Source organism: Dermacentor variabilis, chromosome 5 (assembly GCF_050947875.1).
Source record: "Dermacentor variabilis isolate Ectoservices chromosome 5, ASM5094787v1, whole genome shotgun sequence".
Taxonomy (NCBI): Eukaryota; Metazoa; Arthropoda; class Arachnida; order Ixodida; family Ixodidae; genus Dermacentor; species Dermacentor variabilis.
In genome coordinates this window covers 61,710,306-61,728,951 of record NC_134572.1, presented here as the reverse complement: position 1 = coordinate 61,728,951, position 18,646 = coordinate 61,710,306, and positions in this window count along the sequence as shown.

Here is an 18,646-nt window from a genome sequence, read left to right as displayed (position 1 = left end):
TATGGTGTGCGACGAATATATCAGACCGAAAAATATCAGGGGCCGAAATCATAAACCTTTTTGTTCGTAAGTGCTGTTTTGGATTGGCAGATCCCCCTGTCTCGGACAGATGCTGCAAGGATGCGCCACCTACTTGCACGCCAATGCATTACATCATAGTGGAATGAACCATATTTGATGAACACCCGTTTATACACCCTGGATCCAAACTTAAGCCTTCCGATTTCCACCATGACTTCCCCGAAGAGACGCGACCCTTTTGTGTAGACTATGGTTGGGCGTCGCATTTACCAATTCCTACGCGTTCCGCATAGGGATGGCCGACACAGCAGCATGTGGCGATTGCGGTGACGCGGAAACAATTCATCATGTTCTGTGCCAGTGCCCGCAGTACAGTACGCAGAGATAATCGCATTCCACCGTGCTGAACCAGTTGGACGACCAGCCTCTGTCGGAAGAAAGAATTCTGAAACATCGACGCGGCTTAACATCGCATCAGAAGGCCGTGTGAGCGCTACTGCGCTTCTTGAGATAGGCCAGCCTGTGTGAACGCCTTTGATTCAAACGCCTTTTCTGTTACCTGTTTCCTTTCTTCTTCTTCTATTTTTCTTGTTCCTTTTTTCTCCTTTCGCTATTTGTCGTCTTTACAACCCCTATATCCCCCACCACAGTGCAGGGCAGGAAACCGGAAACTTGCCTGTGGTTAACCTCCCTGCCTTTCCTCTCTCTCTTGTCATCCGGTGACGTCATAGCGTCGAGGTCGCGCCATTGTCGCCACACACTCGTTTTCATCGCACTGTCGTCCTGCCGGCGTCACCACGTTGTCCTCCGTTATACCATCGCCACTGTTTCGGAATCGTCGTCTCGTTTCCATGCCGTCGTAAATATATAATTTCAGCCGTTGCATTGACGTCATTCCGTCTTCATCTTCCTATCGTCTACACTGCGTCGTTATCATACAGTCGTCGTCACATAGTCATGCTCTTTGGCGATTTTGGCACGCGAATGCCCCAGAAATGTGGGATTATGCCAATGAAAGTGAATATCATACATAGCCCAAGCAAGAAAAATCTCAGAATGACCATTAAAGATCTTAAATGAACACTGCTTCAGCAATATTGTGTGTCTCTAGGTTGCTTGAGTGCTAACTGCATAACCGTCGACAGATGTCATGAGATGAATTCTGCCGTAATTTTATTTGTTCGAAATTGTTAGCCCACACAGAGTAAGTTGTAGGTAAGGGATAGTCAATGCTTAGCAAGCATAGGTACTGCTATGCATACCTTTGCATGCATGCGTAATGGAGGCCCACCTATAGGCCTGCATTATTATTTGTCTAAGCCACAGGAGAGCACAGCACAATATATTTTTCACGTATATGGGACCTTTCGCTTGGGTTATGCTGATGTATCCCATACAACTGCTGAAATCGTCAATATACTATGATATAGTACTCAGTACTGAAACATTTCTTTATTTTTGAGTAGAGCCGCAGTTTGTATTACATTATTTCATATTACATTAAATATGGTGGTTCGTATCATGTAAAGTCTTAATTTAAAAAAATTAAATTATGGGGTTTTGCGTGCCAAAACCACTTTCTCATCGTGAGGCACGCCGTAGTGGAGGACTCCGGAAATTCCGACCACCTGGGGTTCTTTAACGTGCACCTAAATCTAAGTATACGGGTGTTTTCGCATTTCGCCCCCATCGAAATGCGGCCGCCGTGGCCGGCATTCGCAACCGCGACCGCGTGCTCAGCAGCCTAACACCATAGCCACTGAGCAACCACGGAGGGTAAGTCTTAACTCTTACTTTGACAAGACCTATATATGTTAGCTTATTCATACTGCCCATTCTTTCGATGGTGTGACGCACGCCGTCATGCTGTGAACTGCCCTGTGACACAGCGAACTAGAGCACTGCAGCGAATAGAAGGTTGTACTTGTAGCTAGAAGCCGGACTGGTCCGTGGGTTGGGGCTCGCAGAGGCCTGCGCGTGCCACGAAAGTATAAGATCGGATGTGCGCTATCGCGGACAGCAAATTTTTTATGCGAACACCCCCTGGCACGCTTCGGCCTCCACGGCCCCAACCCACGGGCCACCCTGCTTCCAGCTTTGATCCTCCCGCTACCACTTGGGTGCCCCGGAGATCCTGCGCCGCCTGCTTTAATTTAACGTCAGGTGCTCTCCTGAGGCCTCGGCTTACCGGTTACTTGTGCCCTCCTGGAACAGTGCTTGTAAAAATGCCATCTATCGTCGCGACTAACATTGTGACCCGCGTATTATACAACACCAGTCAGAACCTTGCCCCTTTAGAGACTGATCACCAAATGGGGCGTCCGTGCCCACTGCCTCACCGCGTGGGCAGTCAGCGGCGGAGCGTAAACAAACTCGACCCCCCTCCGCCATGCAGGCATGCCTAGGGACAAACGCACGCTACACGCGCAAAGAAACTTCTGCACAGTGGTGCCTAGGCAGTCACATATTCAAGGAGCAAAGGCCCCCAGATTTTCTCTTTCGTACCCACTCTTACTCGCGCCTGCGCAGAAACGTAGAGCGTAAAGCCCCTTAAACTTCGTAAGGGGTTTTAGTCGAGCGCCGTCAAAAGCGCCACGCCCCGCAGTACCTACAAACAACTGTAAAAACGCCACCCGGAGTAGAAAGCGCCCCCTCTTCCTGCTCTCCCCCCGAAGCCTCGCGTGATGGAAGATGGTGCGCTTCCTCCCCGCTCCCCTCCCTTGCGTGCGCGAGATTGAGCCGCGCACGCCGGCTCACCTTCGCACACTTTCACTCGCACATACAGCATACGGCGTGGGGCGACGATTTTATCGTCCTTGGACTTTATGCGGTACCTCACAGCGACGCCGACAGAATAAATGCGTCCGTAGTGTCTATATAATTACTACCGGAATAAAAAAACGATCATAAAAATAAAACATTAATTACGAAAAACTCTGCGATGTTTTCGGGAGAATAAGCAGGATTCTGAATGATAACAGGGCTAAGAATGACGTGTTTGTCAAAGGGCCTTGGAGATATGCATTATTTTTGTGTGATTGGATAAAGACTGAAGGGAGTTGCATAAGTGGCGCGGTCGTTTTCCCTGCGAAGCAATTTCGTATCTGTGCAGTCACATAGGTTTTATCTGGTGGGAGCGGGGGCCCTATCACGTAAAAATATTCCAATATCTTTTGATTCTAATTGCCTGACGTCCAATTTACGTAACCGCCGACGCAAGCATGGCGTCGTTACCCATGCGTGGTCGGAACAGCTCAATTTAACGCTTTCCTCATTTATAGGAGGTCACTTTTGTTCGCTTTCAAAACAAATAACATTGCCTACATTGAGCGTTTTCTTTTTAGCTAATTGGCTGACAAAAGGGAGGAGCCCTCTCAAGTAGAGAGGGTTTCGATGGGGCCGAGCCAGCGGAGTAAAAATAGATAACCGTACAAAGAGGGTGGTGCCGGCGTCTGCGTTTGGTTCGCTTGCCTCTGCCCTTTTCAGTTCTACTTTAGTCTTTGGATTTGTCCTATTGCAGTGTTCTATACTTTGGTCTTTAGATTTGTCCTGTTGCTCTCCTTTCCTCCTTCCTTTTTCCTCCCCACCTTCCTATCTTCCATTTCTGTGTTGCTGTCACCTCCCTTCAGAAGAGTAGGCAGGCGTTGTGCCCCTTCCGGTGGCAGTTGCCAGCCTGCTCCTCGCTTTCCCTTTCCTGTTACCTGTGTATTTGTGTATATGTGTTCAAACAAATGCCCTTTTCAAACAGCTTGCGGTGGCTGGCAGAAAATCGTGGCGGCGTGCAATGGACGATTAAGAGTGCCGCTAAAACGGATCTTCAGCAAAGAATGGTTGGAAGAGCGACGTCGTAAACGTGCCGAAAAGGCTCGATAACGTTACATGGCCACGCAAAAAGCTTTTTTATATCGAAATAAACCCATGCTCTCCGGCAGGTGCGAGTAGCCAGTACCTGAGCGATCACCAGGCAGTCATATTCTATTCCTTTCACAATGTGGTAGTCTCCGTCTATTAAGAAAGAAATTCAGTCTATTTCGCCATATTAATGCAATTTTAACCAGTACACATCACTTTGACGCGGTGAGTTCTCTCGGTTTTGGGATGTCGTGTGATAGACAGGCGAAGTGGGCGCAGCCCGCGAACTTTTGACCAATAGGAGAGTGCTAATGAGGAAAGGCGCCAAATCGGAAATGATCATTTGTCTTTCGTTCGGTCTAATCATACACTATCAATGGGTACACGTCATATCAGCTGTGGAGCTGCCGCGGTTGTCGTGACGTCGCGTGGAAGACATGCGATGTGGGAGTGGCTCAGAGAAGCTTTTGCCCAATCGCGTAGAGCTGATTGAAGAATTGGAATAGAAAGCTTTACTGCATAGCGCCCCAGATTGTGTAAAAGTGACCGAATGGGTAAGGGTATCGACTTTCAAGGAGACACTCACACTTCTCTTTTGTCAACTTTGTTTGCTCGTGTTGGGAACTTTGTGCAACGTAACAGCCATTGAAAACTTAACTCAGTCATAATTTGCGTCAGGAAAAACAATGATGTTTTCGCAAATCTCCTAAACTACTAGACGTATCAAATTGTAGAGTTTCTCTCGGTTGGATAGCATACGCTGAACGTCAAAACCTGTGGCAAAATATACAAAAGGAAAGGGAGAATGTAGGAGTACAAAAGAAAAGATCCTGCTAGTTGACAATCTAACATTGGGGAAGCAAACAGAGGGATACAAGGATGCGAGAGGAAGGAATGACCATGGCGAATTCACACGCGCGTGGACAGTGTCCCGCCGTAAAAGCCGTTCCCGCAGGTCAGCCGTCTTCGAGGAAGCGAAAAAAAACTTTCTCCGTTGCCCTATGGGATGACAGTCAGTGCGAACGGTGGTATAATGACAATTTAATGAAAAGTTGACAGTCGTGCAGTCGTCCCAGTGGAAAGGATAGCACTTCTCTTTGTAAATCAAATCGAGGACAGCGGCACAATAAGGGACCGAGAGAGAGAGAGAGAAAGCTTCAATGACACGAAAGGCAAAGAAGTCGCCCTGACGTTCCTCTTGCCAAGTGCCCAGTTCTGGGGGAAAGAAAAAGAGGGAAAGAGAGAGTAGTATGATGGGGGACAATGACGACAGAAGGAAGGTGCAAAACATATAACAGGAAAGTGTACTCAAAGCCTAGAGTTGTTCAGGAGCGTACCTGTACAAAAATCGATTAATGCCTGGATGGTATAAAAACAATACATTTACACTCACGTCAAGGGTCCAATATATTGTCCTCTGACAACGCCTGGCTGTCGAAGTGGGCAAGATCTGATCTTAAATCAACTTTTGTCGCTCTTCCACTTATCGACAGCTGTCACACATAGCGCTTGTTTTATAGACTCATGCATATGTAACCACTCACAGTCTGCTCATCGCCCTGAGATATCAACATCATGAATGTTGGCTGAGCTTTGTGGGATCAAAGAAGCAATTAGATACCTGTTAACGCATCTTCCGTGACGCTGGACCATACTTAAAGACTCGAAGGCAGCTTTGCAAAGTCTGCACACGAGAAAGACCAATTCGAACTATCACGTTGGAGATAACGACATTATATATTAACACTATTCAGCAAGTCAACCTGGTAATCCCATAATTATTCAGTGGATTCTAGGGTACTGCGGCATGTAAGGCAATGAAAAGTGGATGAGACGACTCGTAAGGGCTACAACCACAGAAATTGCCAGCATATATTTTTCACAAATTGTGAGGCCTCGGTATCGGCAAAGCGTTATAGCCTTAAAAGGAACGGAAGAAACTCTGGTCTTATCTACTCAAAGGCTATAAATTACTGCGCTATATTGACCCTGAACCAAATTAGTTTAAGCAAATTCTAGAGTTTCGCGTGCCAAAACCATGATCTGTTTAGGAGGCACGCCGTGCTGCAGGACTCCCAATCAATTTTGAGCACCTGTACATACATCCACTGCACGATATACGAGTACTTGCATTCCGCCCTCACTGGACTGTGGCTGGCGAAGCCGGGATTGCATCCGCGACCTCTAAGTCAGCAGGGCCATGCAAATCAGTGGGTTCTCGCTGTGGGTGGACCATGAACTTCAATCAAGGTTTCGAAGACGACTACCCCGGGAATCAGAGATACTTTAACATCGGCTACGACTTGATGTGGCATACACAGACGTCCTTCTTGATAGCCTTATCCGAACAAGCCTTGGTTCCAACGACTGTGACTCTGTCGAATCTATCGAACATTTCTTCTAGTCTGTACAGCTTACAATGATGAAAGGAAAATATAAAAGACGAATGTGGCGACAACCTGTAACCATCTGTCTAGGCCTGGTGCATGGCGTATGGTATGGTATGGAGAACTTTATTGGGTCCTGAAGGTCAACCATACGTTGACGCGGGCCGCTCCCACGTTGGGACTGTCAGGCCGAGCCCTTCAGCCACATCGCGGGCCTTCTGGACTGCCCGTAATTGGTCAGAAAGTGATTCACTGTGTAGCATTTGCCGCCACCAATCTTGTTCCTTGTCACGGTCTATGAAGACAGCGGGGCACTGCCAAAGCATGTGGTCAAGAGTAATGATGCCATTGCACTTATTACAGTTGGTTTGAATTTCCCTCTCCGGATAGATCCTGTTAATAAAATATGGACTTGGGTATGTTCTTGTCTGTAGCAAACGTAATGTGACCGCTTGGGCTCTGCAAAGCTTACCGTGTGGCAATGGGTATTCCCTTCTGCTTAAATAATAATGCTTCGTGATTTCGTTATATGTTAATAATCGATCCCTGTGTTCCCCGGGTGAAGTGTAAGTTGCTCGGTCTTGAAGAGCACGGCTAGAAAGTCCTCGTGCTGCTTCATTTGCCACCTCATTGAGGTTTCTCCGAGCTCCGTCCACCACCCCCAGATGTGCAGGAAACCAGCGGATTTCGATCCTCTCACTCTTGACCTTCTCTAATAATTTTGTTGCTATCCGTGTCACATATCCGTTGGTAAAGTTGCGTATGGCTGTTCTAGAGTCGCTGTAAATATGTGTCCACCGATTAGCCCGGATGGCTAAGGCGATTGCTACTTGTTCTGCTACTGTGGGGTCCTTGGTATAGACGGTGATGGCATCCTGTATGTTACCTTGAGTGTCTACGACAACGGAGGTATACGCATCCTTATTTTTAACCCAGGCAGCGTCAACGAACACCGCCTGCTGCTTATGTTGATCTATGTCTTGAAGGAGTGCCTTCGCCCTTGCCTTCCGTCTCTCGAGGTTATGTGTCGGGTGCATGTTCCTAGGGAACGGGGTCGTCTTTATTGTTTCTCGTAGTCCCGCTTGCAATTGTGTTAATAATTCTCCTTCGTTGGTGTGGTTGTTAATTTCTACGCCAATTTCTTCAAGTAGCGCCCTCCCAGGGCGTGTCCCCATTAGTCTCTCCTGGTGGGCCGCCTGTTGAGCCTCAGCTATCTCCTCTAGTGTGTTATGCAGCCCTAGGCGCAATAAGCTATCATTGGCCGTGCTGATGGGAAGTCCTAGTGCAGTCTTTATAAGTCGTCTGATTAAAGCGTTTAGCTTGTTCTTATCGGCCTGTGTCCATTGTAGCATGCCAGCCACGTACGAGAAGTGGCAAAAGGCGAATGCATGTACCAATCTGATGGCACTGTCTTCTCCTAGCCCCTTATGCTTGTTGGTAACTCTACGCAGAAGCCTAATGACTTCTTCTGACTTGTTAGAGATGTATTCTATCATCCTGCAATTAGATCCGTTCGCTTGCAGGAGAAGTCCTAACACTCTAATAGTCTCCACCTGCCTGATTGGTTCTCCATTCTTGGCGCATATGTCAATGCGGGGTTCTTCCTCTGGGATATATCCGTTCGGCCTGCGCCCACGCTTACTGCTCCGTAATACCAATAGTTCTGATTTTTTAGCAGAGCAGTTCAGTCCCATACCCTCAAGTGTTGTTTCTACCACATAAATGCTTTCCTGTAGTTTGATCTCTGTTTGTCCCATATTACCTTCGGCACTCCAGATTGTTACATCATCTGCATATATAGCAAAGTGGATACCCTCAATCTGCGCGAGACTTCGAGCCACTTTTGACATTGCCAAATTAAATAACATGGGAGATAGGACAGACCCTTGTGGTGTCCCACGATTCCCAAGTTCCAGGGTTGTCGATTGGAGTTCGCCTAACCTGAGACAAGCAGAACGGCCACCGAGAAAGGCTTTGACGATATTGTGCAATCGCTTACCCAATCCCATCTCCGAGAGGATATCCAATATGGCCCTGTGCTTGATGCGATCAAAGGCCTTTTCTACATCTAGACCTAGAAGAGCTCTCGTATGTAGCGGGCTAGCAAGAATAAGGTGATGCTTGATTAAAAGCATTGCATCTTGAGTCGAAAGTCCAGGACGGAAACCGATCAGGTTATGCGGAAGAACATTTCTGTTTTCTACATACTTACTCAGTCTATTGAGTATGACATGCTCCATGGTTTTGCCCAGACATGACGTTAATGATATGGGTCTTAGGTTATCTAGATTGAGTTGCTTGCCTGGTTTGGGAATAAGAATTGTGTTAGCAATTCTCCATTCCTTCGGATAATCACCGTTTTTCCAGAGTTCGTTGAAATACTCTGTTAAATATTTTATGGAATGATCGTCCAAATTTTTCAACAGCCTATTGGAAATGCCATCTGGACCGGCAGCAGATCTACTGTTGAGGTCGTACAGGGCTGCACGAACTTCGCTTTCTGTGAAGTCTTGATCCATAGGCTCACAGTCTTCCCCTGTATAATCAGGCAGGTCTGTACTCTCATCGCTATCCTTAAGTGGTAAATACCTAGCTGCGAGCCGATCCAGAATGGCCTCCTCCGTTGTGTCCTGACTCTCACGATGGACGAGTCGTGCTACTGCTGTTCTCCTATTAGATTTCGTGTCATTCTCATGAAGCAAATGTCTAAGTAAGTTCCAATTCCCACCACGTCTGATTCGACCATCTATGGAATTACAGAGCTCATCCCATTGTTGTTTCTGTAAATTTCTGGAGTGTTCTTCAATCTCCCTATTCAACAATGCTATGCGCTTCCTGAGTCTCCTGTTCAGCCGTTGCGTTTTCCATCTATTTAACATAGATTGTTTCGCTTCAATCAAGTGCGCCAGCCTACTGTCCATGATTGCGATATCCTCCTCTGTGGAAATATCCTTCGTTGCCGCCTTTACATCTTCCCTGAGCTGAGTGGTCCAAGTTTGGAGTGTTTTCTTTTGTCCTTCCTCTGTCTCAGCTCTGCTTTTCCTTACTTTCCGAAAAAGATCCCAGTCAATGTAGTTAAAGTGCTTTATCTCATTACTTGGTGTTTCCAATAGTATTTGTAATATGTAATGATCACTACCCAGGTCAATATTGGAGTTATTCCAGCCAGCGTTCGCTAAGTTTGATACAAAAGTAAGGTCTGGGGTGGAGTCCCTGCATGTAGATGTACCACACCTAGTGGGATAAGCTGTGTCTGTGATGAGGGAGAGATTAAGATCTGTAGCTAGGTGCCAGAGTCCATCCCCTTTCTTAGTATTCCAGCGATATCCCCAGGTTTGATGTGGGGCATTGAAATCCCCTCCAATAATGAGTGGAGCGTGCTTAGTAACAGCCATAGTCTTATTAAGAAGTGCCCTGAAACTCTGTTTCATGTCGCTAGGGCTGCTATAAACATTAAGACAAAAGAGGCTTTGCGGTTTGCTTCTATTCCTTTTCAAAATTATTTCCACTAGTAAGTATTCTAATTTGTTTAGTCCAAGGCGCAAATCATGTTCTATGTAAGGTATTTTCTTATCTACGAGCGTGGCTAGCCCCCTACCCGGCTCTTTGCCCCTGCATGTCGCTTTGTATCCGGATAGGCTGATCTCATCCGCCAAGGTTTCCTGCAGCATAATTATTTTCGGTTTGTCTGGAGAGGTTTTTATTAACTGCATAAGAGGTGCTTTTTTGTGATAAAATCCTCGGCAATTCCATTGCCACACGGTAAAGCTCCCCCTGCTAGCCATTGCTTATAGAACCCGCCTTACTGCTACCCGCTAGAGTACGCTTCGTAGAACCCCCCGACACGCCAGGGAGCGATCTGACGCTTTCTGCTTCTGAGGGTAGGTATTCGTCGTCATCGCCCTGTGCTTCTACTTTGGTGAGCCTCTTTTCAGCCGTCAGTCTCCATTTCCATAACTTATCAACTTTGAAGGTAGTTTTATCTATGGCATCTCTAAGTTGTTTAATCGCCTCTTTGATCTCTTCCAAAGCAGAGCACACTGTCGTTTCTACTGGGCCTATTGCCCGCTTCTTTGGAGCTGGTGTGTTTTCTTCATCCTGGCTGTTGTCATTATTCACCGGTTTGGCTATTGCTACTTTTGTGGAGTTAGTCTGCGAGTTCTTGCGAAGTTCTACAACCTGCTTAGTAAGTTCTTCATTTGCCTTTCTCAGATACGTTACTTCTTTAATTAGCTGTTCTACCCTGGCATCATTATCTCCGACCAGCCGCTCCGCACCGCTCTCCGCAGCCCTCACAGTACCTTTCACTTTGTCGGCCCAGGTTGTTCCAGATGTCTTGTCGCCAGGCGTCTGCCCTCCTCCTTCGAAGCGCACCTGCACTTCGCGTGATCTGGAGCGGCTTCTGCCCTTCGACGGCGAGCGGCGTCTTGACCGTGTGGGGCTCCTTGAGCACGTGCGCCCCCTGGTGCCCGTTTGGGCATCCCATTGCAGCTGTGCTGATGTCGCCTCCGATGCAGATCTGTTGCGTTCTCGTCGTCGAACTCGTACCACGTATGGAATTTGGTACCGCTGTCGGCAAGTCTTGTCCCCAGTTGGGTGGTCCCTTCCACAGAATTTGCACTTAGGCACACACATGTGATTGTCCTCCGGGTTTTGAGTTCCACATCCTCTGCACTGTACCACGTCCGGTGTTGGACATACATCTGATCGATGTCCAATCTTTCCGCAGGCATAGCAGACATCAAACTGCTTCCTATACAGGTAGCACTTGACGAGGGTCGACCCGTATCTTACATAATTGGGTACCTTGAGCCCATCAAACAGAACAATAACCGAACCCGTGGATTTAATACGTTTGGCTGCCAATGCCAGTGGGTTAAAGTCATGCACAATGTTCTTCGTTATCGTGGCCTGATTGTCTCTGAGGTCAACTCTCCGAATCACTCCTTTACACGTGGCATGCGGAGCTGTCTCGTAGGCGTTCACTTCGTATTCGGTTTCCACTATAACGATTGACCTGATTCGCACATACCTGGCAGCATGGCTGGGATCTGGTGTACTAACCACCACGATGTTTTGCGTGAAGTTAGGGCAAACGACATCCTCTCGGGCTTGTTGCGGAGTCAGGCCCGATGCTTCAATAACCGCCACGCCTATCGCTGTGGTGCTCACTTTGCTCAAGTTGAGACCTCCTCGTGGGCGGATGATGATTTTGCTGTGCTCCTAGGGCAATTGGGGCATCCTCGATGCCTTGACAATCCGGTTTTTGAACATAGTGGTTGTAGGTCCCTTGTTCTTGCTGCTGTTGCCTTGCTCTCGCTGGCTCTGCGGCGATGTTTTCCCATCGCCTATATTAGATCTTGCCTAATATCGTGCATCGGTGAAGAGGACCAGCGACCTACTACGGTCACTGGCACTCTTAACCGATCCAGCGTCAAGCTCTGTATTTCTTTGTTTGATCAACCCGAATCAATTGGCTTCCTCTCAAAGGTGTACCTGTTATTTTCACTCAAATGCAAATGAGATAAAACACAGCAGTGAAATTAAGGCAACGCTTATATTGAAAGAAGTAGGACTCAATGACGAAATCAAGATATCAAGCTGTGCTATATTATTTTTCCCTTTCTTCGGCCCTCCTCCTTTTAGGGCCCGACTTTCCCCTCTTCCCCTCCGAAAGTAGTATGCAGACGAATACCTCTAAGCTGGCAAACTCCTCTGCTTTTAAGTTAAGAACACACTGTCTCTTTTTCTGTGCATTGATTTGTCAGTTTTGATTTCAGTGTGAATGAGCGACCGGTTCGTGTGAGTGGAAATCAGTGTTACCAGCGTCAACAAATTTTTTTTCTGTCTACTTTCTTATTTAGGGAAAGCTGTGCAATTTAGCACCTATTCTCTTGTACAGTAGCGTGCATAATTTTGCTTAAAACCTTAGTACTGGCATAAAATTGTGTCACCGCCTGCCGGCAGCTGCAGATAGTAGCCGTTCAGGTCGGAGGAGAGATTGGTGAAAGAAGGGCTGTCCTTCCCCAACGCTCCACCACTTGCATCAAAACGATCAGACTCAGTCCTCGTGCGACAGCAGGTGCATCTCAAAGATGCTACGAAATAACAGTTGTTAAAAAAAAGTTAAACTGCAAAACCACGATCCTGATTATGAGGCACGCTGTACTGGGGGACTCCTGATTAAGTTTGATCACCTGGGGTCCCTTAACGTACATCTACATGGACATTTTTTCTTCATTTTGCTCACATCGATACGCGGCCGCTGCGTCCGCAATCGAACCCATAACCTCGAGATCAGTAGCGCAGTGGTATAAACACTATAGGCTACTGCGGCGGGTTTTAATAGTTGGCGTATGGCTACGAATGTGACCCGCAATTACACCTACTTTGAAGATCGTAATAGTGCGGCCGAAAGGCTAACGCCTTAAAGCCTCGAGCCGCAGCTGAAGTTTCAGATGAGAAGCAAGAAAGCCCCCGGCATCCTAGACATCACGGTTAACGGCCTGAACATTGAAACAGAAAAATAGGCGGAAGGTCAGGGCCTCCACAGAATTGCGCCATCATGTTTTTCATAGAAAGGTCGACATTGCCTTTTGCTGTTGGTAGCATTGCTTACATTTAGAATTTCTTAAGTTTCATGTGATTTCGCACCATGCTGCTTCTATACGAAAACCGGCGTATCCATCTTCGTCCGCCTGCAAAAAAAAAAAAAAGAAACCCCGACAACGCGTGAACAAAAGGGCACTGTTTTGCTACAATTCCTTCAACGCCTGAGATAAAGCGATAAAGCTATTGATTAAGGTGACTTCCTGCCAGTGTGCTGACTTTCAATATGACATTTACTCATTCTCTCGAAGCAGGAGCTATCACTGTAGATCTTCTGGGCTATGTCAGGTTATATGGGTTGGACTGTGGCATCCGAAACACACACACACACACACACACACACACACACACACACACACACACACACACACACACACACACACACACACACACACACACACACACACACACACACACACACACACACACACACACACACACACACACGCACACGCACACACACACCCGACCGAATCAACAATCACATCCTTGTGCTAGGACATGTCCATTGCAATGCTGGCTCAGGCAAGCAGGGCAGACTAGACAAAATAAACACCTCATACGACGTGCAGCGGCGACACCAGGCTGTTAGATAATAAATCCGGCAGCCTGGGTCCTTGAGGGAGCAGTTTGTCTTTCTAAGACGTGAGTTCCAATTTTGTACCGTGGAACCCGAAATCGAGAAGAGTCCAAGTGCAGAGCAGTTAATGTATTTTGGTGGAGCGATGGCATATGGGGTGGAAGGGAGAAAGGGGAGTTGGTGGATGGAGAATGAAGTAGTCAAACTAGAGTGAATTAAGAAATGGACGCACAAGGATACAGAGAAATCGAGCGAGCATGGGGGGGGGGGGGGAGGAATCGAAAACCTCAGTGATTCTGATCAGATTTACGGTCATTGCCGTCGTCTCGCGACATCTTCACGGGATCCTCAGCTCCTCCGTTACCGTCGTTCTTGTCTCTCTCTCTCTCTCTCTCTCTCTCTCTCTCTCTCTCTCTCTCTCTCTCTCTCTCTCTCTCTCTCTATTTTCAAATTCGCCTTCGGCTCTATGAAACTGTTTCTCCGCGCGACGTCCTTGTTTGGAAAATTCTGCTCGAGGTGGGCTTTATATAGCTCTTAGCGAGCATGCCAATGAAGTCTTGCATTTACAGACATTATTTGTGTTATGCAACTACTTGATTATCCTGAGCAGGAGGGAAATGCTCAAAGTCAGCACAAAGAAGAAGACAACTCAAACGCGTCTGTGTCGTCTCCGCCTTCTTCGTGTTCTGGCTTTGTGTGCTGCACTCTCCCTCCCCCCTCCCGATTTATTTATTTATTTATTTATTTATTTATTTATTTTCAATATTGCCAGTCTCTGTCCGAAACCATAGTAGGTGGGCGTACGGATTGTACATGCAGGTATAATAATACATCAGCACCCCTCGGCAAAACAGAAACAGCAATCCAGTGCAGTGACAGTCATCACAAAGGTATGAGAGCTAAAGGTATATACAATATATTTCCTTAATGATAATTCGGAATGAATGAGGAGCTGAAATTTTATAACCAACATACTCGTAACGCCTACAACTTATACACACTTATAATAGAAATAATATACAAACACACATTTTTAAGCTCAGATAACACAAAGTAAACAACAGCAAAAGGTGACAGAAAATTATACATTAAATGGAGTGGTACACAGGCAGATAACAACAAACTTGAAACCACTCTGTTGTGAGCCCTCGGCCACTAATATGTTTCCAATGATGGCGACGTGCCTCTGGGACTGAGAGCGTTACTGCATTAACAGATGATATTTTCTATATTTGAGGCAAAATCCAATAATGAATTAGCGTTAGTAACCGACGGATCTAATGAATTCCATTCCTTGACAGCAAGTGGAAGAAAAGAATGCTTGTAAGTATAAAAATTATGCATCAACGCATGCCCCTTTGCTGAACAATTGTCTGTATTTGTAAATATCGTATGTTATTTCCATTGAGAACGCAAAACGCTGTCACACTCGAGTGCACAACAATGATATCTTCGCCATCACAGCCCACTTAATGACAGGCAATTCTCGAAGCTAACAACCAAGCTCACATTGGCTAATCTCCCTCTACCGTAACACGACAACAGGTGCCAATGTGTTTTGGAGTAGCCTTAATGTTCATGATATGTTCAACTGGCGCTGCCGTAAGTGACAAGATGGTGGCGATCGCCAAATGCAGAAGGGGACCACGTTCGTGGAAGGCAAGCTGTCGTGTGCCAACCATACTCACAATGGGTTTCCTTCCTGTTTCATCCTGTCTTTTTTTGAGAAGTGTAACTGGCGAAAAAAAATCATATAGAGAGAAAAAAAAAACCAGGGAAGCAGGGAAGTCAACCTGATCAGAATGTCCAGTTTGGTAGGCTCTACATTGAGGCTGGGGGAAATAATAAACGACAGGCTGTCGCCAAAGTTACTTCCATGAATAAAAAGATGCTAAGTGCCTGGTAACTAAAAAATATCATAACATAGAGATACGTGCGAATTTATTGATGTCTTATGAAGAATCTTCAACATGTTTAAATTGTTAAGTTTGTGTCGTGACAGTATTGTAGTCAAGTAGGTGTAGTGACGCTGTAAGGTTAAATGTCTAGATGTCCGCTTTCCTATATCGTTCACTGAGTCATGTCAACCTTTTCATATGCCTAGGAACTTCTTAAATAACGTACCTTCAGTGATTTGTTTATTTCTAGAGTTTGCAAATAATATTTATTACCTTGTTCACTCAGCTACAGCTAGTGTGACATTTTTTCCGGGTTATCTTGTCGCATCACATTTGTTTGTGGTGCAGCTACCTTCAAAAACGGGAAACCAAAGGGCTGGAGTAGTACCAGTCTCTCCGAAATAACTACTCGAGTCAAACCCTGCCTAGTTTTCGGAATCCTGAAGATAACTGAGACAAGCCTCCTGCGAATGAAGGCAGCACGAAACAACTTGGCATGTTTTGAATTGTTGGCCTCAAGAAGCGCGCTGTTTGCCCAAGCAGTTAACGCCGGCGTTTCACGTTGTGATCAACGTTGAGAACAGGAGGCGCTTCCTGCCACTGGAAAACCAGTTTTGTCTTTCTGTATACTCTTTTCCTGTTTTGCGCGGATTTAAATAGATAGCACAACTGCTGTATTGTTGTTAAGTGTGGTTATCACGCTAGGTCATGCATTTCCTTCGAGCAATTGTCCTAACCTAACTTTCGACCAGGTGTTCTCGTTCAGTCAAGTGCGTGCTCAGCTTTGTTTACGCCGCAAGAGGTTCAAACAAAAAGTATGCTCAGACGCCAGGGAGTTAAGAGCCGGCATGGTTATGGGAAGCACTGTCGGGGCTGTATTCCAAAAAAGCAGCCGATTGGAGCCATGTGTCTTTTGGCGCGGCGCGCAGAACGAAAAAGAGAGAGAAACAAAAGACATAGAGATATAGACGGAATGGTGCTCGAGTTTCTGTAAATAAGTCTCATCGTTCATATTATTTTTTTGATCTCGTGAGCCACAGCCTACAGAGCTCTGTAGCGGTTTTCCAACGACATTAGAGGACTTGTTCTGTCTTTTGCTTTGATGTCTCGAGATGACCTATTTCGTTCTCGTTAGAATTACCCCGAATACCCGGACCACCGATTTCAACCATGCCATGCGTTCGAAAGCATTCTGTTGTTCGAGTATACCCAACGTTTCTTTTGGGCGCTTTGTGTTGGCTCGTTCAGCACCCTTTTTTGCGGGTGGGGGCGCCAGAAACGACGCGTCTCGCTCGTTTCCTTCAGTTTAAAGCCAGTCACGGCGACATATAACGTGGTCGAATATATAGCTGTGCGGAAAGAATTCGTGCCTGCATTTAGAATGTGGAGCCTGAAGCGATTCGCCTCCTTTTTTACCACTTGACATAGTTCTCGATAGCTTGCAGGGAACTTCTGGCTGACAAATAGCCCAGTGCAAACCAAAGCTAGCGGGTCCTAACGATAAAAGTCGTCATCAATCTTTTTGCATATTTTGCATTCGCAGCATGCGTACGCTAAGGATAATATATCGTTAGCAGGATCCCACTGTGCTGCATCCAACAGGAAGGCTGTTGACGGAACGTTCTAAAGGAGACTCGACTTGTAAGCAAGCTGAAAGAGTCAGAGTGCCTTCCGAAGGCGCCTGTATTTATGTCTTTTCATTAGCCTGATCCAATGCTCAAGAAGGCATCCTACTGTTAGACCCGTATATGTTAACCCATGTTACCCCATGACCTGTGTTGCACATGTTGGACCTGTACTCTTCTGCACTGTGTCATGAAAGCCGTCGCTTGCTAAGAGGAAAACTACAGATACGTAGATGCGCAGTTAAGCTTTCCGTATAACAAAACTGGATCTAGAAGTATTGCCGGAAACTTATTCCTCCTTCTGTCTCCTTCAGTTGAAAAAACGGCAACAAGATAACCTTGCGCGCAGACTGGGCAAGGTATTAGTTTTTGATGAGACAAAGGTTATAGCTCGTAAGACGGCAGATTGCAAGCACTGATAGGCCAGGCTGGCGCTGACCGCTAGTGGATATGTGGTACCTGTCCTCGTCGCTTGTAATCTTGTCCTGTGTCCTGGTTTCACGTTGTAGCCGTAGTTCGACGTATTTTCAGTGCTGTGTTGCGCAGTCAGCAAGTCCGTTTTATACACCCAATAAGCACGTTGTCATCATCGCCAAAATACATGTCCATGGATTATCAGATTTTTTTTGTGGGTGTAACCACGGGGCACAGTGTTAGGTTGGCAGCATAGCATGGTTACTGCCCAAGGTAACAGTACTTGCTGTGCTCTATGATTTGATCACAACCACAAAGGCTCTATGAGGCGCTGCCCATTATACGGACAAGGCAACAGTAGGTAATTGCAGCTATACACCAAAAAGAGATTATCGCACTCCTGTAAACTGCGTCTGTTAGAACATCTAAAATGGAGACCTTTGGTACATGAATTTACAGTTTACGTAACATTGTTACAATGTGAACGAGGGTTTTGAAAAAGTCCGGCTCACAAATTGGCGGTATATCTCAGAGCGATGCACAATATATCGATTTCGCCGGCTTTCGACCTATCATTAGGTGCAGTATACGCAATTGAGATATTTATTTTATTGATGAGTGACAGAGCTGTAAATTTGATATTTTAACTTTCTTTTTACTTTTACGATATTCAAGTAGATTTGTAAAACAATTGGCGGCATAAATATAAAGTACTCCCCTGAGAGTCTCAAGATTTTAACTTTTCTTTTTTTAATGCAACATGCAACAAAAACCTCACCATATTCAGTGAAGTGGTTGGTGAGAAAGACGTTTTCTTCATTCTCATGTGTGTACATACTTGTGAATATTTAGACCGACATTAAAAGTTGTAGCGCTTTGCCTCGCGCTATTGTGTGAATATTTTCATCGCTTTAATTCTTATGCGTTCTATCGCCTTCTATTCCCTTTAACGCTTTCTCCAGAACAGAGTACGCAACTGGTACTTAAAATGACAAAACTGTGGGACTTTCTTTCTGTTTTTCTCCTCCTCCAATCTAAAGCACCCTCTTAATGCAGTACAAGGCATAATACCGTTCTCTTTATTTCTGCGCTACTGTCGGTATGACTTATGGTGTTTATTGTGTGTAATTCCCACTTTTGTAAGAGACTAACAGTTTTAGCGAGCACGGAGTTGGCATATGAGCATACAAAAACGACGTTCACACATCACAGAAGATCAGCCGGCGCAATTGCGTGATGCGTGATTATGCCGCCACCGAA